This window comes from Papio anubis, chromosome 1 (assembly GCF_008728515.1).
Source record: "Papio anubis isolate 15944 chromosome 1, Panubis1.0, whole genome shotgun sequence".
In the NCBI taxonomy this organism is placed as follows: domain Eukaryota; kingdom Metazoa; phylum Chordata; class Mammalia; order Primates; family Cercopithecidae; genus Papio; species Papio anubis.
Window position 1 is genome coordinate 210326737 of NC_044976.1, and position 27196 is coordinate 210353932.

At 37.0% G+C, this 27196-nt stretch overlaps 1 protein-coding gene and 1 pseudogene across 4 annotated transcripts in view; one reads left to right on the forward strand and one right to left on the reverse strand.

Moving 5' to 3' along the window:
* Nucleotides 1-27196, reverse strand: part of RGS7 (regulator of G protein signaling 7) — a 568234-nt gene that overhangs the window by 110677 nt on the left and 430361 nt on the right. The gene's annotated exons all lie outside the window — the stretch shown is intronic.
* LOC116271689 lies at nucleotides 23168-24193 on the forward strand (annotated as a pseudogene).

Here is a 27196-nt window from a genome sequence, read left to right on the forward strand (position 1 = left end):
GATGGGATCTACATGTAATATATTTCTCCGCTTCTACGAGGCGAATGGATGGTAAAAGCAAGAGCAGGTAGCAGACTTTTAAATAACAATAATAATGGTAATGATACAATCGGAAAACAACACAGCATTGTTGTTATCTTGATCGGTGAAATACATTAGTTTTTTGTTGTTCCAAATCAGCCCACCTGGTTCTGTTACTTATCTAACTAGAGATCAATCTGATATGACGTGTGGTGATTTTGAAATTCCAGCGCAGAACATCACTGAGATAATGGTGATCTGAACAGAGCCCTGGGCCTGTTCTTGCACTCTCCCCTCCTCCATGGCGTATGCACACTGGAGGCTGATGGTGGTTCACAGATGCTACCAAGAAGGTACAAAAAGCTGATTTTACAGGGATTTGTCTGACCCGTGTACAATTCTCTCTCAGAGTTTCCATCTCTTGTTTCTTCACTCCTGTTAGCCAAACAGTCACTGGTTTGCAGAGACTTCCCTCCCCACACCCTGGCCTCCCATCCTCAGCCCTGCAAAATGGAGTCCGTATCAAATGAAACAATCTCCGTTTCCTGGTGGACACACTTCCATGATCTCTGGGGCTTCTGCCCTTCGTTTTTTTTTTGTTTTTGTTTTTGTTTTGAGACGGCATCTCACTCTGTCACCAGGCTGGAGTGCAGTGGTGCAATCTCGGCTCACTGCAACCTCCGCCTCCTGGGTTCAAGTGATCCTCCTGCCTCAGCCTCCCGAGTAGCTGGGCCTACAGGCATGCGCCACCACACCCAGCTAATTTTTGTATTTTTAGTAGAGATGGGGTTTCACTATGTTAGCCCGGATGGTCTCAATCTCTTGACCTTGTGATCCACCCGCCTTGGCCTCCAAAAGCGCTGGGATTACAGGCGTGAGCCACTGTACCTGGCCTTGTCCTCCTTTTTAGAAGAAGATTATGATAATACTAACAATAGCTTGAAGATAATAATGAGAATAATGAAAATAAATAAGGCTTGAGACAAAAATAATGAAAATAAATAATGCTTGACGATAAAAATAATGATAATAAATAATGCTTAAAGAGAATGATAAGGAAAATAATAACAGCAATAATAATAATAATAGTTAACATTTCACTAGCATTTGCCATGTGCCAGGCACTGATAGTACTTTAGAGATTAAACAATTATTTCTCCAAACAACCCTGTGCAGTGGGTGTATTTTGTTACCTCTGCTTTTCAGATAAAGAAACGGAGGCACGGTGACTTTGCAGGACTTGTTCCTGTTGCACAGCTAATAAATGGCTGCGTTGGAATTTGAACCCAGTTGTCTGGGAAGAGCCATTCCAATTTGGAGAAATACTTAGTACAATCTCTGATCAAGGACAAATCCTAAAATGTAACTTGGAGAGCCGTTTAATATCCAATGGCAAGAACCGCCATGAATTTTGCACCAACCTAATATATTCTCCTGCTGAAAAAAAGAGGCCTACAGTATTCTTGAGAGTGCAAGGAAAGAATAGTGACATAGCCTGATCAACGCAGAAAGAAAGGATTATAGTGAGATGAAACTTCGCAAAACTCTTAAGAAACAGTTGCTTTAACGTTATCAAATTTGATACCTGCTCTTAGTTGGGTAAGAAGCAAGTCATCTGTCCGCTCTGAGCCAGATTCCTGAGAAACAGGGACTTTAATTATTTTCTTCCCAACATCACCGAGGTGGTTATGAAAATTGAAGGAAATTATCAATGTAAAAGCTTTTTGAAAGCTTGTAACGTATTATGCAAATGTCAGATTAACTATATCTGCAATGCAACTGATTATCAGCTTTTTAGTGAAGTGTAATGATAATTCTAAGTGTTACTTCAGATTCAAATGAACACATAATTTTAGAAATAAATTAGAATTTGGCCTCACGACCTTGGCCGTAACTTTCTTTTTTATAATAATCAACCATATATTTATGTTCAGAATCTATAATGCATCTATTTCTTCAAGCTATATTTAAAATACATTAAGTAAGAAATTAAAATGAAGTCTTTTTTTCAAATGTAGCAAGTAATTTTATATTAAATTTTAAAGCTAAATGCATTCATGCAGTGATCAATTTGTTTAATGTGCCAGGCAATATTCCAGGCACTAAGATAGAAATATATAATTCAGACCAACATTCCTAGTCTCCTAATTCCTTGTGTTAAATGGAGGAAACAAATAAGTAGGTAAACAATAATTAATTTTAATATTGTGCTATACATTTCACAGATAAGTGGATAACCCCCATGACTTTGCAATTCAAATTTCGTGTGTCAGACACTTCCACATATGTTACCTCCTGTGAAGTTCAGAGTAGCGATGTGAGTTAAAAGAACCATACATTTAATTTGTTGCTTTCTTACTAGATATGAAATATAAGGCTCAGAATGGAAAAGGGTTTGGTGAAAGTTTTCAGAGCTAGAAAGTGACAGAGCCAGGGCTGGAATAGAGGTTTTAGGGCAAGAAGTTGTGAGAAGATCCCAGAGACTCTGAGAGGACGGGAGGATCTTCATCATTGAGCAAGATACTGCCCTGGGGTGGTAGTTTATGGCTTTTATTCCTCACACTGCTTCCTTATTTAGTGTGCATGTAAGTTAATTAAATAAGAGTATGTATAATGTATCATATAACTCTATGCTAATGGTTCCCTTAGAATATCTTATGTTTCTCTTATTTACTTTGCTTGCATTCTCTTCTGAGGCCCCTAGCAATGACGTGTCCTTTTAGAATATGAAATTAAAACCAAGGATTCTAAATTGCTTTCATCATCTGGAAATTTTGATGTATTTTTGACATCTTACAATTATGTCCCTTGAAATTTCTCTAGAAGTTCTAGAACAAGGGCTATTTTTTTGTATGCTCACTTGACTGCAATTTTAAGCTATGGAAGTAAGTGGTCAATATTCTCCCAAGCCAAGAGCCCTGTAGGGCAAGCATAAAGCTCCTCAACGAAATTCAGAAATGGTCATCTAAAACGTTGCTTTTCACAGCCCTACGTTTTTTTTCTTACATCGTTAAGTTGAGCCTAAAGCTGTCTTCTTATGTATTTTAAGTTGGGCCTAGAAGTTTCTCCATACATAATACACTGGAACCTAACTGTGTGTGTAAACAGACTGTAACCTGCTCTTGTACCAATCACTGAGTTTTGGTCAATCAAAGGCAGCTCACGGTTGAAACTGTGTCAAATGAGGAAAATGTCAAGCTGAACCAATCTGGCTGTTTCTTTTCTTCACTTCTGTTTTCCGTGAGCCATATTCTGTTTTCTGTCTATAAATCTTTTTCAACCACAGTCTCTCTGAACCTGTTCTGATTTGGGGCTGCCTGATTTAGAAATCGTTCTTTGCTCAGTTAAACTCTGTTCAATTATTTTTCTAAGATTTTGCTTTTGACTATCAATTTGAATATAGATAGTTGGTGTCTCTAGAGCTAAATGTTTTGCAACTAGATCACATAATAAATTTCAAGAATCAAGAATATTCATTTATTCATTCACTCGATACATCTTTTTGAGTATTTAGTTAAGTGATAAATATTGTCCTGGGAACTGGGAACACTAAGATAAATAAGATGTAGTTCTTGAACTCCCAAGAGGATCAATCCAGTGAAACAGACAGCTGACTGATCCAGTCCTCATGACCACCATCTACTGTGGGGCCAGTGAAAGTCAAGAAGGCTTTGCTAAACTGGCGATACGGTTGTTGAGTCTTAAAGGGGCTAGAGTGTTAACCTAGCCATAAACTTTCTACATGACTCAGTTTTTCTTTGACTGTCTTATCCATTGCATTATCAAGATAAATCCATTAATAACAGTGCAATAAAGAAATCTTTAAGAAAACAATTTCCTTTTAAGTAAAGCAGCAGGTGAGTTTTTATATGTAAGAGCTCGGCAGGAGTTAATTTTCTTTCTCTTCCCTGATTCATTTAGCTTATGTTAAACCAGGCATATTTCTCCCATAGTATTTAAAAACCAATATTTAACCATATTTCTCTGAAAATTATTTAGGAATAGGTCTTAATATCCTTCTATTTGAAATGATATGCAAGCCTTCCCTTAATAGAAAAATCTTCATGATGCTTAGAAAGACTGCATTAAAAAAAAAAAAAACCTCCAAAACTTGAGAACATGTAGTCCCTTAAATCTACCGTTCCACTGAACAACTTATAAAGTTCTGTGAATACCCACAGAGGAAAATGAAACCCAGTTCCATTTTGCAATTTCCATTGCAATTTCTTCCTTGAAATTTTTAATTATTTTGAGTGGGACTAAACGTTATTAAGCGTATGAGATTGAAGAGTTTTTCATAACTGATATATTATCGTTGTCTGTCATGTTAATTCCACTTTGACTTAAACTCTAAAATTAAGCATTTTAAAACAATCAATGCTTCTTTGGGCATTTATCAATTTCTTTTTTCTGAATTGCTTCTCGAATCTCATTCCTTTTTTCTTGGTTTAATTTCCTTCTTATAGAAGACTATCTTTAGTAGTTCTCTTAGGGATGCTCTATGAATGGAAAACTCTTTCAATATTGGTTGTCAAATTTAAATAATATCATATCTGGCTATACAATTTAGGTTAACTGATATTTTCTCTCAGTGCCTTGAAACTCTTCTTCATTTCTGACCTTCATGTGTGCTTATACACTTTTGAAGATAGGGTATGTATTTATTCTTTTGCTGCTTTAAACTCCTCCTTTATAAAAGTAAAATCTCTTTTTCCTTAAGTTTCTTCAGTTTGGGGAGATGCATCTATTGGCAGACTTTAAATTTTCACCAACTGTAACTAGCACTCAGCATCTTTCAAAATTTGAGGATTATGTCCTTGTTCAGTTCTAAAAACTACCTTAACTATGATTTCAGTAAATACTGCTTGTTTCTTCTGCTCTCCTACTGAAACCCCTCTAATGTGTTCTCTTCTGGGTCTAACATCCTTTTCTCTATGCCTTTTAACCTCTCTCCCATGTTTTCCATCTCCTTATGCAACTGTGCAGCATTCTAGATCTTTCTTCCAATTTACTTGTGCGTTGAGGTTTTAATTTTAATGACCATATTTATTTATATAATATTTGTATTATTACGAGGACTCTTTGGTTGTTTATCAAATCTTCCTGGAATTTTTCCTGATTTTTTTTTTCTAATATTATCTAGCTCTCTTATATCAGTTGGGGGGGGCTTGTGGGTAATTTTATATCATTTCAATGGTCTAAAAATATTATTTAGATTATTCTAACATAAATTTCTTGTCCATCTGTTTACTTTTATTTATGATATAGTGTTTTCTTGGGTGGTTTCTCATTTTCGTTGCTAGCTCACCTTCATCAGAATAGGTTTTTTTATGGAATTCCATGTGCAGTGGACTAGGAAACAATGTTCTATAGCAATTCTAGCTTTACTTTCCCAAGTGATATAGTTTGGATATTTGTCCCCACCCAAATTTCATGTTGAATTGTAATCCTCAATGCCAGAGATGGGGCCTGGTGGGAGGTGTTTGGACTATGAGGATGGAACAATCCGTCATGGCTTGAGGCCGTCACATGATAGTGAGTTCTTGTGAGATCTGGTCATCTAAAAGCGTGTAGCCCTTCCCCCTCACTCTCTCTCCCGCTTACTCCTGCACTATGTGACGTGCTTGTTCTGTTTTCACCTTCCACCATGATTGAAAGCTCCCTGAGGCTTCACCAGAAGCCAAGCAGATGCCAGCACCATGCTTCCTGTACAGCTTGCAGAACCATGAGCCAATTAAACCTCTTTTCTTCATAAATTGCCCAGTCTCAGGTATTTATAGCAATGCAGGAATAACCTACCACACCAAGTATTCCAAGGGCTCGAAAGCCTGAAGCCAGTTTTTATGTTTATTTATTGGCTTGTTGATTCCTGACATCATACTTATGCACACCACAAGCCTGGGGTTTTACTTCTCCTAAGATACTAACTTGTTTCTCTTTGCACTTCCTGATTGCTTCCCTGGCTTGGCTGGCATAGTTATAATGGCTTGAGGTTGAGGTCCTGTCTTTCTTCTGGGGTCTCAGTCACTGCTCCTCACTATGTATGGTCTCCAAGTCATGTTCACTGTCACTTTGGTAGCATTACTCCTCATCCCCACTCTTAGTGGAATATTAAATCCAGTATTCTCCCAGACCTCTGCAGGCTTTCAAACTTATCACTCTTCATTTAAATTCATTCTTTGTTTCTCACATGTAGTTATAGATTTTCTCTGATACGCCTAGTAATGTATTGTTACATTTTTAGCCACCATTTCTTTGTGTCTAAAGAAATAGGGCATTTGTTTTAGTTCTGACAACCCTTTATGTTAAGGGTCAATAGAGCCATTGAAATGTTTTTCTCTCCAGATTTTATTCATCAGAAAGGCTGCTTTCCCTTAGGAAGTTGTCCCACAAAATGGTTTCCATAAATTCAATCAATTGGTAAGACGGAGGTCTCAGGTGAAAACTATTTCAAATGCAAACTACTAAAAAAATCAGGGAGGTAAAAATCTAATATTTCTTGTCAACGATATAGAAAAGTATGTTTTTGTAAACAATTGGTTAAGTTTAAACTACAAAAAACTACAAATAGAAATACACATACAAATAAGAAGTATTACAACTGTTTAGATGTATCTCTACTTACTATAGAAGCTTCGCTGTGAAGAGCTAGTCTCATGGTAATATTTTGCTAAAGATGCTAAAATAAAATGTTAATTTAAAATAAATATATTTTATTTGACTACTGTTGTTATTTCTTTTTTTTTTCTGGAGTACACTATCATTACATTTCTTTGTACCTTTAACAGGGAAATTTTGGGACATGATTATATGCGTGAGCCCTGGGTCACATTTTAAGCCACAAAACCAGAAAGACAGATGTTTCTAATGTTTGATGCTGTCCCTTCTATTCAATTACCACATGTGCTCATATATTTTTATTTTTTAAAAATACAGACAAACTTCCACTATGTTGCCCAGGCTGGTGTTTAAATCAGACAAATGCAATTACTTGATTCCAAGATGGTCAATTACTGGTTTGTTTACAATGGGGAGAAACTAGGAAACAAAACTAAATATTTAAACAACTATAGGACATCTGAATGACAGAATGTTAAGCAACTATTAAAACAATGTTTTTGTAGAGAATTAAATGATATTAGTAACTTATCATAACATATTATCAAGCAAACAATAAGACATACAATTGTATTTTGAAAAATATGTATGTGTGTTTAAAAGTAGCAAAATGCAACATACTATAATTTTAGAAATGCTAATAATTCCTAGGTAATTTTAGGTTATCTTGTATTTTCTTTCTATACTTTGAAAATTTTCTACAGGGAATAAAAATTACTTTTTTAATAAAAATGTAAGAAAAACATGTTGGTGTTCCAATAGCAAAGTTTAAATAATCATAAAGGCAGAGTTAAAACTTTTTAAGACCATGCTGCATAGAATTATGAGTGATGAGAACATGGGTTATGCAACAAAGAACCAGCTGTCAAAAAGAAGAGGAAACAAATATATCAAAGGAGGCCAGAAAATTTGCTCATCAGTGCTGTCTGCTAGAACTTTCTGTGATAACGGAAATGTGGTGTGTCTGTGCTGTCCAATATGGTAGCCATTAGCCACATGTGGCTATAGAGCACTTGAAATATGACTAGGAGATGAAGGAACAGAATTTTTAATTTAATTTAAGTAATATTTAAATAGTCATATGTAATTAATGGCTTCCCTGTTGGACAGCACAAATCTACTTGGTCACTTAAGTGTTATTGCCTATTCATTAGTGGGAAGAATAATATACTTATATCAATGATATGTTAATTATATATTAAAAATAAATAATTATAGATAATTACAGTTGGCAGAACTGGCCTAGTTATTTTCCCCACAACAATGCTGATCTTCCTATGATGAGTCCAAGATTTTGCAATATTTGGCTTTTGCTATGGTTTGGATATCTGACCCCTTCAAGCCTCATGTTGAAATTTGATCCCCATGATGGTGGTGGGGCCTAATGGGAGGTGTTTGGCTCATGGGGGCAGATACCTCACGAATGGCTTGGTGCTATCCTAGTGGTAATGACGGAGTTCTCTTTTTAGCAACCACGAGAGCTGGCTGTTAAAAAGAGCCTTGCACTTTCCCACCTCACTTGTGCTTCCTCTCTTGCAATGTGCTCTCTGCACATGTCAGCTCCCCTTCACCTTCTACCATGAGAGGAAGCAGCCTGAGGCCCTCACCAGAAGCAGATGCTGGGTGCCATGCTTCTTGTACAGCCTGCAGAACTGTGAGCCAAATAAACCTCTTTTCTTTATAAATTACCCAGAGTCAGCTATTCCTTCGTAGCAACACTAAATGAACTAAGATAGCTTTTAATTACAAAGGTGGCATCTGTTACTACTCTGCATTCTCATCTTCATTTCAGGTAAGTAAATTTTAAGTTTTGGCTTCTCTTAGTTCCAAGACACAACATAAGTCATTCCCTGTTTTTGGGAGGACAGAGTCAGGATGGAGAAAAGAATAAAATTCATTGAAAATTTAAAATTAAGATAATTAAATATGTGAACTATAAGTGAGTAATATAATACCTTCTCCCAGAAAAGATCAGGACTGGGAGTGTTACGAAGCTTTGACATTTCTTAAAGTACACTCTGCTGCATTTTGTGTATGGTCTATGTGTAATAGCTCATCTTCAACACATACACACACACACACACACAAATGTGAGAATAAAATTACTTATTTTCTTATGCAGTTTTGGAGTAAGTTTATTTAGAGCCATAAGTTTTGTATTTTTATTGAAATATATGCTTGTCACCTGCAGTTTTGTAAAAGGATAGCATTTATTCTCTCTCTCTTTCTTCCTCTGTTTCTCTCAAATTGCCTAGAGGGATTAATCCACAGAAATCTACATTTTAGAAAACCTGCTTTAAAAGAGTACTTTTTCTCTATTTCGTGTTTATGGGATAAATGAAACTGTTCTTTCAATGGGTGTTGGCAAAGAAGGTCTGGAAATTTTATATGAATTGCCAAGGACAGAATATTGATCATTAGCCAATCAAACTGAATGATACTGGACATTATACTTAGTCCACAGAAGAAGAATATAGGTATATGCATATAAACATATTTTTAAAATGTTGAATAAGGGACAATTCAGATCTTTTTCAATTTCAGTTCACAACGCACAGTATTTTCAATGTTTCAGGCATGGCTAAATATACAAGCATCATACATGATTCTAAAGCATTATAGGCTGCTTGCCCTTAAAAATTACCAGTAGCTAACACTTTTGCCAGTTCAGGGTACAAAAAAAATACAGACCAGGAGATGCTAAAATGATCCATGTCACTATGGTTATAAACTTTGAAACTTACAATGCACACCTTAAAATCAACTTAAAGTTTCCAAGGAAACCAATAAAGATATTTTAAGACAAGAATAATATGATTTGCAAATCAAAATCCATTTAAGACTGTTGCCACAGCACTATGTGTTAATTGGTTCTTGCCATATTTTTTTAGGAAGTCAGAAAAAAAAATCTTATGTTTCATGAATCCAGCAATAACTAAGACTGCAACCCTCATTTTCTTACCCGTCTGCCTCGTTAACATGATATATGTCAAACATAATGAAGAATATGTAAAAAAAACCCTTGTTACTGACAAAGATTTTGCAATATCTTCAATAGAATAGAAGAACCAGAAAGAAGCAGCAATAGGTAGGCAGAGAGAGGAAGGGAGGAAACTATTGACTGAGTAACTATGTGTGATTGAGTATAAAATGGGATCTCAAAATCAGATTCCATTTTACACCCAACCAAAACTGAGAAAACTGAGGCTCAAAAAAGTGAAGTCATTAACACAAGGTGTCGACTATTAATTGCTGAGCCAGGATATGAAGCCCAGTTAGTCTGATTCCAAAACTTATATTCTTCCCAGTGGATCAGACAGAAGGAATGGGAAAATGCTATGCACTCAGGGCACTAAGTGGACGGGTTGGAGCATAGAGCTCAAGTCCTGAGCAAATGTATTTCTGCATAAAGAATTAGTCATCGGGGAAGGTCATGCTGGAGCTACGCTGAAGTGTAAAGCTTAGTGTTTGGACTCTACCTGTTTCCCCTCCTTGGCTCTAAGATAACGTGGACCAGGGATCTTACCTCTACTCCCGCCACTGCATGAACAGAATGCCTTGCACATGACTAGATGCTCAACAAGTATTTGTAAATGTGCATTTTAAAAATTGGTCGTGTCAGTTATGATATAAAATTAATCAGTGAACATGCTAGTTGGGGCTTTGAATCTGGAGCTACTAATTTCCCAGGTTCCATCTCACACCATCCACCAGGCGTAGTCCTACCACCCATATTGCCACACTGGTTTTAGCAGGGCAATCCTCTGAAAGTATTTTCGCTACAGTGGCTTGAGGCATAGTAACACTGGATGGAGACTAGGAACTCTAAGCAAATATCTATGAAGTTCACAACAAGGCTGTATTAATCACTCTGGAAAGAGGTGGTGAAACTATTCTCTTTGATAACTCCTCCTGTGTCTGTGTATCTGTGCTTTGGATAGCCCGCACAGGGACATCATTAAATGCCCTCCCGGGGTACTGCACCCGCCTTTGGGCAGGATTTAACCTTCAGTATGCACTCAGCAATTGCAACGTAGTGTGCTGATGACTCCATTCCCAGACGTCCCTCTTGACACACTGAACTCTAGAGTGTTTCATCTGGTGGTTTGAACCAAGAATTGAAATAGTTACTTGGGCAGAGGAATTCTACGTCCTCTTGTATAACCTAAGCAAAGACATTTTTCTTTTCCAAGCTAGAAAAACAGGCCTAAAACAGAGATAGGTATAAGTAGTCTTTGCAAGCCTTGCCATTTCTACCTCCCTCCAGGGAATCCAACCTGTGGTATAGCACTGGACCTTGACAAATAGCACAGTGATCTAGGAGTACAATGTGTTATCATTGTTGCTTTTATTATAACAGCTGGAAGCCGGCCAAAGCTTTGCAAAGAAACCAGAAAGCAACAGCAGGGTACTGGGCTGCCTTAGAAAAACATGTCTTGGCTCAAAGAGGAACCTCTTTAACAAGAACCTGACACCTCAAACTTAGCAAAAAAGCATAGCTCAGGTCAATCACATAAAACACAGCTTCACAAAATTTGTCCCATAACAAAGCTAGAAATACAATGGTGTAACACATTTGGTATACTTAAGAGCCTGAGGAAAGGTGCAGCCACTTAAGAATAAGTTATAGAAAATCTTTGTTAAATACTCTAAGGAAGGATTCAGGCATCTTCCTACTTATCTAACTTTTTAGTGTATTCTAAACTTGGCCAGGAAGGAGAGGTGTGATCTCGGCTTGGTGATTCCTGTAGTTCTCTGGACCTTGGCTGCCTCACCTTTACCTGAAACTGTTGAATGGGATGACCCCTTAGATTCCTTCCAGCTCTGACATTCCATGACTAAAGGAAGTCAAGGTTTAACACTGATCTTGACATCCTGGGGCAACGTTTTAGTGTATGCAATTGTCATACCTGAAAAAATGTCAAGACATGGTTAGGGTTCCTCAGGTTTATTTTCCCTTGTTTGGGAGAATAAAATAGTATATTTAAAATATACTAGGATAAATCTTATAAACAAAATAGTATAAATCTCCCTTCTGTTAAGAGAATGCAGAAATAAAATACAAAAGCTCCCCCACTCCTTCTTTGCTCAAGGAAAAGATGAACTTAGATATGTGTTTGCTTTTAAGCAAGTTTTAATGAAATAATTTTTTTGGCAGGTCACTTGAGCTTCAAAGCAGTATTGCTGTTTCAGAAATGGCACAAAAAGCTGTTCCCCAACAAGGGATGCAGCAGAGGTAGAATGTTTACCACCTAGGGTGTTAGTGAAAGGCCCTGTCTCTAAACATCCCACGTTGAGATAACTTCAATGTTTGATCAAAAACTAAATCTTATCCTGTCATAAGTGAGCAATGTTCTGTTTCCCCTCGCGCCTCAATACTGAAGCAATGAGAAGATAAGGCCTCTCCTGTTGACACAGTTACCAACCAAGTTAAACGTGGCATCTTGTCAGCCTTAACTGCTAGACTTGAGAAAATGGAATTTTCATGAAATGAGACTGCTGATTCACAAAATACATGCCATTAGTTTTGATTTAAATTATAAATAATCTTACCCATGGTCTTCTTTTATTTATTTTTTTAAACTTTCCCTTCCATTCTTTGATTTTTAAAGAGTCTCCTTACAAAGAACAGTTTTTGTTTTTACCATGGCCACCATGGTTAACTTTTTCTTTAGAAAAACTTTCAACGAAATAAATGCACTTCCTGTAGTTCTTAAGCCCACATAAATGAATGAATGAATGTCTTTCCTGCAGTTCTTAAGCCTACATTTACATAAAGGGGAGTTTCGCTCTTATACTGACACTGTCAAAACCCTCTACCTCCCTTCCACTCCCTCCCTGCCAGGTAAAAGCTCCACCTAAGACAGAACGCCACCCAGGTTCCAAAGTAATTTCTCCCACACCTGTGAATGACCAGAATTATTATCCTCTAAGTGCTCCTATTGTCACTTGAAAAAGGTACCTGCTTAACTGATTCAATTAATTCACAAGAAAACTAGGAGGACCGCTTGGTTTACCCAAGGAATTGGGACTAGGAAAGTTTGTTAATGCAAACAAGCCACCTAAATCTGTGATTCTCAAAGAAAGACCTGAAGTCCTCTGCTCTTAGGACTAGAAAACAGCCCAGGGCTGCAGGTGTTTCCTTCAGGTAGTGGGGAAACAATATGCAGAAAGCTTATGCTAACCTTTGGAACGCATGCACCAAATTCGCTTTGTTAATAAAATTTCCTGAGGCCTCTAATTCAGACTTTCCTCGAAAGTCTGACTGTCACGTCATACTCAGCAGAATCCCAAAGTTGTGAATGCACACGTCCTTGGATGATTGCGATGCCAGGCATTTCCTATTCCAAGAGGATGTTTTATTACTGCTCCTCAGTGTTGTTCTGAGTTGGTCATGATTTTCAGAGACTGATGTTCATGACTGTAAGTTGAATATTTATGTTTATGTCATCCTCATCAATGTAGTCTGCTACAAGTTGTTTGGTGAATCCCATACAGTGCCGTGAAGCATATTTGCATCAATGACATTTCTAGACTATAAACTTCCAATTATTTCACCCATAAAATACGTATACTTTACAGTACAAATGCAACTTATCCATACTCCATCTTCTGAAACTAATATGTCTGCTTTCCTTGTCTATTCCCACCCCTCGTCTACAATTTTGCCTGTATGGTGTCACTTTATTATTATCACTAAGTTACTTTCTCTACCTAAAACTTACCTAGAGTAAGATAACACAGCCATGGAATCTTTTAGCCTACCTAAATGTGTCATAACCAGACGTCTTTGAAACTCAGCTGTAAATGACAGCATGGATGGAAAACGATGGTCCAGTTTGCAAGGCTGGCTTACAGAGCACAAGGGGATACAGTTATGAAAGGTCTGGACTACAATAGAAGTAGTAGGGCCAACAGATCTATATAGTCAGGTTTTTGTCGTGTAATGTATTAACTACAATAGAAATGCATTTAAGAATATCAAGTATTTCTCTGGCTCTTGACACAGTTGACTTGACCTTTTGCTGTCTAAAGAATTGGGGTTTCCTGTTCCGGGTGCTACTGGCAAATGCTCTGGCACTTGCACTTGGGAGGCACAGCTTCGACCACCGACTCCTCAGTGCAGCCACCTGTGTATTGCAACTGACCATTAAATTAAACATTGAGTCAGCTGGGTGTTCAGTGACCTCAGTGAGTGGATTAAGCATCGCTAGTTCTGCTTTATTAAAGTGCAGCAGACGTGCTCTTCTGTCCCTTCCGTTTGTGGTTCTTTCGGAAAGTTTTGATATTTGGTTTTGTTTTGTGTTTGCTTTTGTATTTTTATATCTTGTATTTATCCCTGAACATATTTCAAACATTTTTTAAGGAAAGAAATTCTTTTGTGTATATATAGATACTTGAGATTCAGTTCCTCAAAAGTTCTTGCTGCTGTCACGTGTGACTACTCTATCCGTCAAAGTTCTATGGAACGTGGTTTGTATGTAAATCAATGTGGGGCATTTGGCCCTTGAAACCAGAGAACATTATGGTAGGTGAAATAAGCCAGAAACAGAAAGTTAAATAACACATGTCCTCACTCATATGTGGAAGCTAAAAAATAGTTGATCTTACAGAAGCAAAAAGTAGAACAGAGGAAACTAGAGGCTGGGATAGGTAGGAGGAAGAGGGGTTAGGGAGAGGTTTGTTAAAGGATAGAAATTTAGAGCTAGATAGGAGGAATAAGTTCAACAACAATACATGATTTCAAAGAGCTAGGAAGAGGATACTGAATGTTCCCAGCACAAAGAAATAATAGTGTTTGAGATAATGAATATGCTAATTACCCTGATCTAATCACCATACATTATATGTATTGCAACATCACTATGTACCCTATAAATAGGTACAACTATTATGTGTCAATCAATTTTGTTTTTGAGACAGAGTCTCACTCTGTCGCCCAGGCTGGAGTGCAGTGGTGTGATCTTGGCTCACTGCAACCTCCGCCTCCCAGCTTCAAGGGGATTCTCATGCCACAGCCTCCTGAGTAGCTGGAATTACAGGTGTGCACCACAATGCCCAACTAATTTTTGTATTTTTAGTAGAGATGGGGTTTTGCTGTGTTGGCCAGGCCAGAGTGTGATCCACCTGCCTTGGCCTCCCAAAGTGCTGGGATTACAGGCCTGAGCCACTGTGCCTAGTCAATTAAAAAATTTTTTTTTAAAAAGAATTCTCTTGTTCATTCCTACTGTATCCTGGGCAAAAGCTAAACATCTATATCAGATGCACTGATTGTCTTTCTCTCTCTCAATCTCTCTCCCTTCATTGAAGCTTCCCTTTAATTCCCAAATAAATCCAACTCCCTTCCATACTGAACACCATACCACTGATTCAGCATCATTTCCATCCTATAAGCAGGTTCTTTCTCTCTCTTTTTCCCCCTTATCCATCCATCCATCTATCCATCCATCCATCCATCCATCCTTCCATCCATCCATCCATCCCTCTCTCATTTCATTGCCAAGTATTTGGGAAAGCAGTGCAAGTTTACTGCCACGTTGGCTTCTTCTGTTCTCATCCTCTCCCTGACATCTGATCTCCCTACATCTCTCGTTTTCTCTCATTGGTTCTTCTTCTGGTGATTTCTTCTTACATATTAAAGTTCTCTAGGTTCCAACTTGGGCCCTCTTTTTGTCTCAGTCTACATGTCCTCTCTGAATGATCTCATCCACAACCATGGCTTTAACTATAGCCTGACTCTAGTGACTCAAAAATCTTTCTGTCCAACACCGATATCTTGTCTTGTCTTTAGAATTGGAGAGCCACTGCATACTGGGTGCATATAGCTAAAATTCCAGCTATCTGTAAGTCTTGCAAACACAACAATGGTATGGAAATCCAACTGAAAAACACTCATGCCCAGTGGAGCATGAATGTAAGACAAGTCTGATGCAGTGAGAAAAGCATAAAACCCAGTCAGAAACCTTGGGTTCCAATCCCGGCTCTATTGTTTTTAGTCATAGGGTAGGTCCTCCATCTATCTGACTGTGATTTTCACTTGTCGAGTGTGACTTACTGGACTTTAAAGATTTTCTGGTCGGGCGCGGTGGCTCACGCCTGTAATCCCAGCACTTTGGAAGGCTGATCACGAGGTCAGGAGATCAAGACCATCCTGGCTAACACGGTGAAACCCCGTCTCTACTAAAAATAGAAAAAATTAGCCAAGCATGGTGGCGGGTGCCTGTAGTCCCAGCTACTCGGGAGGCTGAGGCAGGAGAATGGCGTGAACCTGGGAGGCGGAGGTTGCAGTGAACTGAGATCGTGCCACTACACTCCAGCCTGGGCAACACAGTGAGACTCCGAGCGAGACTTCGTCACAAAAAAAAAAAAACAAACATTTTCTGTGAGGGATTAAATCAGATAATGCATGTAAAGGTGTGATGTAAGCTGTTAAGTATTATTCCAATTTCTCATATACTATTATTTAAAATGTAGTTGGACAAGCAGGAGTAACCATTTAAAATGAGTCAAAAAGTACAAACCACCAGAAATGCAAATATCAAATTAATTTGCCTGAGTAAGCTAAATACATAATGGTTTTTCCACTTTAATGTACATCTGGAAGAACTTATTAATAATGTCAATGCTTGAGCTCGAGCCCAGATTTAATTGGTTGAGAAAGAGGCCAGTAATCTCTACTTCAACATCATCCCCATCGCCACAGGCAAGTCAGAGCCACAATTCAAGAAATAGTGAACTATAATGCACGTGAGAGACAGGCAATCCTCAAAATATTCTAATGACTTGTAAAGGCTTCAGAACCAGTTCCTTCTTGGGAAGCACATTGCTTCTTTTGCTGAGTTCAAATTGTGATGAATTTCAAAGCTTCCAATTTTGGGCTTTATACATAAAGCAATCATTCCTCTCTCACTCCCAACACACACACGCACATAACTTTTTACATATAAATAAATATATATATTTACATATGCATATTCTGTTTTCATTAATGGAATTTTTTTCCTGTATACTATATGAGTAATAATGTAAAGACACAAAATAATACAGATACTAATTAGGCATGTTTGAATATCTATTGCTATCAAATATTTTGTATTTCTCTTTTCATATCTTCACTGATGGGTTTAGATGAAAAGACTACAAGCCTGCATACTCACGGGGAGGAAGGTGCCAAACCAGAAATCAGTAGCACAGGTCAGTAGGAATTAATCTCAGCAGGCTTGCTTCAGCATTTGGAAAGACAACCAGCAAAACACTTCCAAGCTGGTGGCTCAGTTAATATGGGAAGCTATTTTTACTACAACAGAGAGCATTTCTAGAGAATGAGATTATAAACCAGGGATACATCCCAAACATATTAATATGGCTTTAATTTTATTTTACAGAAACCATGCTTCAGAATATTTTAATCTCCATGTGAATAACTGTTTTTATTTTGTATGTATGCATGATGCAAGTATGCATATAACACATTTATATGCACGTGCACTATTCATACACATACATACCTACAGGTAAAAATTTGGGTAAGAGAGTAAATCAGATGTTTTAGTCCTTGTATAAATAAGGTAAAAGCCAGAACTTTTAATGACTTACACATTTCATCAGGAAGTTCTGCGTTTTGAAATGACAAAAACTTGGAATATTTTTGAAAGGAATAGAATACTTTGGGTCATCATTTTCATTTTTAAGATGCCTTAAATGTTTTAGTTCCTTTTAATAAATAGTCTTACACAATAATTTGGTTCTCACTGTCATATTAGGTAAATGGGTTTTGTTGTTGTTCGTTTTTGCTAAAATTAGTTTATAGTGAATATTTGTTTAAAACCTGTAATACCAATACCACCCTATGTAACTCCATCAGTAATCAAAAATAAATACAAAAAATACGGCTCTTCTTTTTATTAAGGAAGTTATATGAAAGCCCATCACTTTCACAAATTAGGAGACTACACTACTGCAATTTGGCTGAATCAGTGGATATTTTTAATGTTGCTTATTTTGTGCTTTAAAATTTCAGTTATCCCAGAGCATCTGTAATTTTGAATGATGATGAGATATTCCTGGTAAGATGTAATGTTTTATTTTTCTTCCTGGATCTATCTCTGATCTGGTTCCAGGGCACATCAATTTAGAAACTACTCATCGATTATGATAGCTTTGAGAATAAACATTGGAACATTAACATTCTAATTTTGTTCTTTACAGGTTGATGGTAGAAAATGTATAAAGTTTAAAAACATGCAAGTCTTATTAGCATTCTGCTTAGATAAATACAATCTTATTTTATTTCTTTCTCCTTTTATCCATGCCCTGCCAATTGAGAGTGCCAGGTTTCTCTCCTTTTCTGTTTCACAGCAGCTCCAAAGCTAAAGGGAAACCAAGGGGGAAAATAACTACCTCAAAAGAGACATTTTCCGTGACACTAATGGCTGGATTTCAGATACTTTCCAAAGCTCACTGGAAAGGGAGAACTCATGGAGAAGACACAACCAGCTTTAAGTATCCTATTGCTCTCAGAGGTTGACTCAGAGACTATTCCATGTAGAAATACTGAAGGGGTTGTAAAAAAGAAAGAAAAGCAGAAACAAAATAAATAAATAAAAACAACATAGTCATGCTCTGTTTATCCTTCTTTCCCTTGCAAGAATCTGCTCTCTGGAGTCTGCTCTGGCATTTAAGGAGCTTGAAAGTCATCCCTCCCATCCAACCTCACCAAGAAAAAAGCTGAAGAAGTAAAAACCAACAATTCCTCTTAGATTCCCTCAGAGGATTGATGTCAGAGGGCAAACCATTGGCCCCGTGATCGCAGAAAAAGACAGAAATGTACAGAGAATCATGACCTAGTGTAACAGAACGCTTTGGGAAAACCAGCCTTGGGATAGAAAAACTTAAATTGCAACTGACTAGTTGTTCGAGGCTCAATGTGGATTAATTTGAGCATTAAAAACTCCTTTGAGGATCAGGGAGCAGTTTTAAGGGGGCTACCACACATTTGTGACTTTTACTTCCAGGAGCCCTACTAGGTTTGCACAGTGAGGTTCAGGGAGAAATTTCCTGATGCTTTCAACAAGGGAGAGGAAAATAGTAACCATTCTGAAATACACTCAGTCACTCTGCTCTTCTAAACAATGGCCTGTCTCAAAAGAAACTATATCACCCAGAGCCCAACAGACTGAGATTATAGCAGAGTCTATAGCACCTGGGAGTAGGTAAATACCCAACTCCAACCCCTCTATCCTTCCCACTGCACCTAAAGAGGAAAAGACCCCAAAACCCAAGGAGCACGTGTGGAGATCACGGCCCAGGGGTGGAGCCTCACTGTGGGGCTGAGTCCTAATCATCAGATTACACAAAGCATCCCCCTTCCTCTGCACCTTTCCACAATGCCATAGGGCTCCTGTATAATAACAGATGAATGCGACGGAAAGAACTGCATGACCCATACCTTATTTAAGGAGAAGTTTCTAGGAAAACCCAAAGACAACAGCGGGGAATAAAAACAAGGACATCAGAGGGGATGTTAGCCTCTAAAGCCTCTAGCTACAGCAAACAGTAAACACAGCTCAGTTCCTAGCCAGATAAACATAAACCCTCACACTAATGACCTGTATGCCTCATTTATTTAGTATATCACATCCTACTGTCAACAACAACAAAAATTCCCAGGCACACTAAACGATGAGAAACATAGTTGGAAGAGTCAGAGCAAGCATGAGAACCAGACTAAATATGGAAAATATATGGGAATCATCAGATCTGAAATTAAAAGGAACTATGATGAAATTCAAGAAATCAAAACCATTGTAATAGAAATGAAGAATGAAAAATTAGTTCAATAGACTGGACACAACTGAGGAAAGAATCAGTAGAGTTTGGACATGTGTCAATAGAAACTTTCAAACTGAAATATAAAGAGAAAAAAATATATAAAAAAGAGAGGACATGTCAGGCGCCGTGGCTCATGTTGTAATCCGAGCACTTTGGGAGGCCAAGGCGGGCTGATCACTTGAGGCCAGGAGTTCAAGACCAGTCTGGTCAACATGGTGAAACCCTATGTCTACTAAAAATATGAAAAAAAAAAAAATTAGTGCATGGTGGCGCATGCTTGTAATACCAGCTATGAAGGAGGCTGAGCATGAAAATTGCTAGAACTCGTGAGGCAGAGGTTGCAGTGAGCCAAGATCATGCCATTGCTCTTCAGCCTGGGTGACAGAGTGAGACACTGTCCTAAAAGTAAAATAGAGAGAGAGAGAGAGAGGAGACAGAACAGAATGTCTAAGAACTGTGGGGGTAATTTTAATATAAAAGGCATAACATACATGTAATGGAAAAATCAGAGAAGAAAGAGAGAAAAGAACAGAAGGCATATTTGAAGCAATAATAACTGAGATTTTTCCCCAGTTAATGATAGATAGATAGTGTTATGAGCTTAATTGTGCCCTCCTGTTCCCCCAACCTTAACTTATGTCAACGCCCTAACTCCCAGTAACCTCAGAATGTGGCTGTATTAAGTCATTAAAGAGGTAATTAAGGTCACATGAGGTCATAAGGGTGAGGTCCTAATCCAATATGACTGATATCCTTCTAAGAGGAAAGGATTCAGGAGATGGGCCTATACAGAGAAAAGGCCATGTGAGGACACAGGGGAAGGTGGCCTTCTGAAAGCCAAGGAGAGAGCCTCAAGAGAAATCAATCCTGCCAGCACCTTGTTCTTGCACTTCTAGTATCCATAGCACTTCTACCCTCACTTTTATTGATGAGAGAATAAATTTCTATTGCTTAAGCCATACAGTCTGTTATATTTTGTTATGGTGGCTCTAGTAAATGAATCCACCAAGACGTACAACCAGGAAACTCAAACAACACCAAACACGATAACTATCAGAGCAACCACAGACATATCATATTTTCACTTCAGAGAACCAAACATGAAGAGAAATCTTGAAAGGAGCAAGGGTGGATGGGGTGAGGGAAGCCTTACCTGGAGAGAAGAAAAATCTAATAACTGCTTTGAATTTCGCATCAGAAACCATACAAGCAAGAGGAGAGTGGGGTGATAGATTTAAAGTCTCTAAAGAAAAAACCCATTAACCTAGAATTCAGTATTTTGTGGAATTATCAAAAGTGAAGGGAAAATAAAGACTTTCTTAGACAAACAAAAACTGAGAGAATTTGTCGATAAAAGACCTGCCTTGAAAAGAATGTTTAAAAACAGTTCTTCAGAAAAAGGGAGAATGATAATAGGTTGAAACTACAGAAAGAAAGGAAGACTATTAGAGAAGGAATAAATGAAGGTCAAACAAAATCTCTTTATAAAAAATTTCTTAATTGATCTGATGGATAAAAATGTATTCACAATGATACCAGCAACAATGTATTCAGTTATAGCCAAAAGGAAAGGAATGACAGCAATATTATAAGAGATAAAAAAGAGAAAGTAGGAATACTCTGTTATGGGATGCTTGCATTATATGTTAAGTGTACAGTGTTATCTAAAAATGGACTTGGATTCATTGTGAATGTATAGTGCAAACTCTAGAAAAACTTTAAAACATTTAAAAGGAATTATTGATACTGGGCAAAAAGAGAAAACAGAATTATACATAATGTTCATTTAAAATCAGAGAAGGCAGAGAGAGACAGGAAGCCAAAAGGAAATTCATAAAAAACAGTTATAAACATTAATGTAACAGTTACAGATATTAAACCAACTATATCAATAATCACTTTAAATGTGAATGATATACATCAAGTAAAAGACAGGGACTATCAGAGTGGACATAAGAGAACCACCTATATTCTGTTCAGAAGAAACTCGCTTTAAATACAAAGACACAGATAGATTACAAAGGATGAGGAAAGAGACACCGTGCTAAAATTAATCAAAATAAAGCTAGATTAGATAAATTAATTTCAGACAAAGGCTCTAAAAAAAATTTTCAGGGATAAAGTGATTTTATCACATAACAATAGAGGGTTCAATTATACACAAAGACATAACAACCTTTAAAGTGTATATGCTTAACAACAGATCATCAAAATACTTGAGGTAAAAACTGACAGATTACAAAGAGAAATGGATGAATAATTACTATCATTGGAGGCTTCAACACACATATATCTGTGGTTGACAGATCTAGTAGCAGAAAATCAGGAAGGACAGAATCAAACTGAGCAGCACCATCAATCAGCTGAATTTAATGGCCATTTATAGAATAATTAATGCAACGGCAGCAGAGTCTATAATCATCTCAAGTTCTCATGACATGCACCAAGATAGACCACATTCTGGGTCATAAGACACACCTTAAAAATGTAAAAGAGTAGAAATCTTTCAAAGCATGATCTCAAACAACAGAATTAAACTAGAAATCAACAATAGAAAGATAGCTGGAAAATCTCAAAGTACCTAGAAATTAAACAATACACTTATAAATAACACATGGACCAAAGAAGAAGTCTCAGGAGAAATGTTAAAGAATTTCAAGCTAAATGAAAATAAAAGCACATTTTATCAAAATTCACAGGATGTAGTGAAAGCAGCGTCTTGAGGGAAATTGAATGCATACATTAGAATAAAGAAAGATCTAAAATCAATAATCTAAATTCCCATCTCAGAAAACTGGAAGAACAAAAGCAAATTAAATCTAAACCAAATAGAAGAAAACAAATAATAGAAATCAGAGCAGAAATCAATAAAATTGAAAATCAATAGAGAAATTAAACGAAACCAAAATCTGGTTGCTTAAAACAATTAATATTGATGAGGCTCTAGCCAGGCTAATTAAGAAAAAAAAAAAAGAAGACACCAATTGCTAGTACAGTAACTGAAAAGGAGGCCATCACTACTGATGTTCTTTATCCTAAAAATAGTAAAAGAATATTATGAACAACTCTACCTCACAAATTTGATAACTTAGGTAAAATGAACCAAGTTTTTGAAAGATACAATCTACCAAAACGCACACTAGGAGAAATAGATGATCTAAATAGGCTCGTACTTATGACGAAATTGAATCAACAATAACAACTTACCAAAACAAAAAGCCACCAAGCCCAGATAACTTCACTGGGGAATTCTACCAAACATTTGAGGAAGAAATAATACTCCGTACAACCTCTTCCAGAAAATAGAAGCAGAGGAATATTTTCTAACTAATTCTACAAGGCCAGCATTACTCTAATACCAAAACCATAAAAAGGAAGACTACAGACCAACACCCCTCATAAACATAGATGCAAAACCACCAACAAAATGTTGGCATATTATATCCAACAATGCATAAAATATTTTACATCATGACCAGGTGGTATTTTTTCCATGTATGCAGGGATGGTTGACAATTTGTACATCAATTAATGTAACCCATCACGTCAACAGGCTAAAGAAAAATCATGCAATCATATCAACACATGCAGAGAAATCATTTGACAAAATCTAGCACCAAGGGGAATGTTCCCAACTTGATAAAAAAAAAAAAAGCCTACAAAAAAACCTACAGCTAAAATAGTACAAAATGAAAAGTCTCTCTTCTCTCTGCCCTCATGCCTAAGTCAGAGTCTCCTAAAGAGCCGGAACAGCTGAGGAAGCTCTTCCTTGGAGGGCTGAGCTTTGAAACAACCGATGAGAGACTGAGGAGCCATTTTGAGCAATGGGGAATGCTCACGGACTGTGGGGTAATGAGAGATTCAAACACCAAGTGCTCCAAGGGCTTTGGGTTTGTCACTTAGGCCACCGTGGAGAATGGGAATGCGGCCATGAATGGAAGGCCACACAAGGTGGATGGGAGAGTTGTAGAACCAAAGAGAGCTGTCTCAAGAGAAGATTCTCAAAGACCAGGTGCCCACTTAACTGTGAAAAAAAATTTGTTGGTGGCATTAAAGAAGGCACAGAAGAACATCACCTAAGAGATTATTTTGAACAGGATGGAAAAATTGAAGGGATTGAAATCATGACTGACTGAGGCAGTGGCAAGAAAAGGGACTTTTGCCTTTGTAACCTTTGATGACCATGACTCTGTGGATAAGACCGTCATTCAGAAATACCATACTATGAATGGTCACAACTGTGAAGTTAGGAAAAGTCCCGTCAAAGCAAGAGATAGCTAGTGCTTCATCCAGCCAAAGAGGCTGAAGTGGTTCTGGAAACTTCGGTTCTGGAAACCACCACTGAAGTGGTGATCGTGGAGGTGGTTTCGGTGGGAATGACAACTTTGGTCGTGGGGGAAACATCAGTGGTCTTGGGGGAAATGTCAGTGGTTGTGGTGGCTTTGGTGGCAGCGGTGGTGGTGGTAGATATGGTGGCAGTGAGGATGGCTATAATGGATTTGGTAATGATGGAAGCAATTTTGGAGGTGGTGGAAGCTACAATGATTTTGGCAGTTACAACAATCAGTCTTCACATTTTGGATCCATGAAGGGAGGAAACTTTGGAGGTAGAAGCTCTGGCCTCTGTGGTGATGGAGGCCAATACTTTGTCAAACCACAAAACCAAGGTGGCTATGGCAGTTCCAGTAACAGCAGTAGTTACGGCAGTGGCAGAATATTTTAATTAGGAAACAAAGCTTAGCAGAAGAGGAGAGTCAGAGAAGTGACAGGGAAGCTACAGGTTACCAAAGATTTGTGAACTCGGCCAAGCACAGCGGTGGCAGGGCTTAGCTCCTACACAGAAGACATGTTTTAGACAAATACTCATGTATATGGGCAAAAAACTCGAGGACTGTATTTGTGACTAATTGTATTACAGGTTACTTTAGTTTCCGTTCTGTGGAAAATGTAAAGCATTTCAACAAAATGTTTTAATGTAGTTTTTTTTTTTTTTTTCTCACCCATGCTGTTGATAGCTGAATGTAATAGTCTGAACGTGATGCTGAATAAATGTCTTTTTTTTTTTTTTTATAATGTGCTGTGTAAAGTTAGTCTACTCTGAAGCCATCTTGGTAAATTTCCCCTGACAGTGTGAAGTTAGAATTCCTTCAGGGTGATGCCAGGTTCTATTTGGAATTTATATACAACCTGCTTGGGTGGAGAAGCCATTGTCTTCAGAAACCTTGGTATAATTGAACTGATAGTTACTGCTGTGACCTGAATGAAGCTCACCAGTAAAAAGGATTACCCAAGCAAAATCATGAAATTATTGGTTATAAAAATGAGTGTTGGCACATCTTATACAATATACTAAATAGAATAATGGTACCAGATAAAACTATAGATGGGAATGAAGCTTGTGTATCATCCATTATCATGTGTAATCAATAAACGATTTAATTCTCTTGAAAAGAAAAAGAAACTAGATGCTTTCCCACTAAAATCTGGAAAAATGCAAGAATGTCCCCTCTCACTACTCCTATTTGCCAGTACAATAAGACAAGAAAAAGAAATAAAAGGTATACAGTTTGAAAAGGATGAAATAAATCTTTGTTCAGGAAGACATGTTTGTCTATGTAGAAGATCCCAAAGAAACAACAACAACAAAACTCTTAAAACTAAGTGATCACAGCAAAGTTGCAGAATACAAAAAAAGCGGTTTTCCTATGTACCAGCAATGAAAAATTGAAATATGAATTTCAAAACACAATACTATTTACATAAGCAGCAAAACTTAGGCATACACCTAACAAAGTATGTAGAAGATATATATTAATAAGAGTACAAAATTCTTTTAAAAGAAATCAAAGATCAAAATCAATGGAAAGATACACCAAATATGTGGATAAGAAGACTCAATATTGTAAATATGTGGGTTCTTTCCAACTTGACCTGTGAATTCAATGCAATCTCAATATAAATCCTAGCATATTTTGAGGATATTGGCAAACTGATTCCAAAGTTTAAGTGGAAAGCAAAAGACCCAAATTAGACAACACAATACCGAAGAAATGCAATGACAGGGAGTTGACACTATCAAACTTCAAAACTTACTATAAATCTATAATAATCGAAGTGGTGAGGTATTGGTCTTTTAAGTGGAAAGCAAAAGACCCAAATTAGACAACACAATACCAAAGAAATACGACGACAGAGAGTTGACACCATCAAACTTCAAAACTTACTATAAATCTATAATAATTGAGGTGGTGTGGTATTGGCAAAAGAATAGAAAAAATTAATCAAGGAAGCAGAATACAGATTTCAGGAAGAGACTCGGACAAGGTAGAAAAGGTAATCGAATGGAGAGAAGATCCATTTCAAAAAATGGTGCTGGAACAACTAGACCTCTACATGCAAAAAAATGAATATAGACTCCAGATTTTACAAATTTCACAAAAATTAACTTTTAGATTATAGATCTAAAAATAAAATGTGAAACTATAAAACCTTTAGAGTATAACACAGGAGAAAATCTAGGTGACCTTGAGTTTGGCAATGACTTTTTAGACACAACATCAAAAGCACAATCTATGAGAACAAATTGAAAGTTGGATTTTATTAAAATTTAAAATTTCGATTCTTTTAAATATACCATTAAGACAATGAAAGACAAACTACAGACTGGGGGAAAATTTTTGCAAAACATATCTGATAAAGCACTGGTGTCCACAATATACAAGGAACTGTTAGAATTCAACAATAAGAAAACAGTAACCCAATTAAAAAATAGGCAAAATATAATATCTGAACAGAAATCTCAGTGAAGAAGATATATACTTGGCAAATATGCATGTGAAAAGGTGCTCAATATCATGTTATTAGAGAATTGTAAATTTAAATAACAATGAGATACCATATCTATTAAATGGCTAAAATCCAAAACATTGAAAACACTAAATGCTGGCGAGGATATGGAGCAACAGGAACTTGCATTCATTGCTGGTGGGAATGCAAAATAGTGTAGCCACTTTGGAAGACTGGAAGTTTCTCACAAAGCTAAATATTCTCTTACCATATGATCCACTTTCCTAGGTATTTGCTCAAATGAATTGGAAACTTATGTCTTCAAAAAAAATCTGTGCATGAAGGCTTATAGCAGCTCCATTTGTAATTGCCATATGTGGAATCAATTAAGATGTTCTTCAATGGGTGACTGGATAAACTGTGGTATATTCATATAATGGAATATTCAGTGATAAAAAGCAATGAAATATCCTCCTATGCAAAGACATGGAGAAACTATAACGAATATTGTTAAGTGAAAGAAGAAAAGGCTCTACACGTGTAACTCCAACCCTATGACATTCTGTAAAAGGTAAAACTATGGAGATGGTAAAAATATAAGTGGTTGCCAGGGGTTGGGGTAGGGATATGGATAAAGAGGCAGAACACAAATAATTTTTAGGGCAGTAAAACTAAATGGTGGATAAATGTTATACATTTCTGAACACCCACAGAATGTATAACACACAGAATTAACCCTAATATAAACTATGGAGTTTTGTTAACAATTATGTATTAATCTTGGCTCATTAATTGTAACAAATGTATCATATTATGGTAAGTTTTTCATTATAGGGGAAAGTATAGGTGGTATTGAGGCATTTTATTGGAACTCTCTGCATATTTTGTTTAATTTTCTGTAAACCTTGAGCTTCTCTAAAACACATGAAATCTATTAACT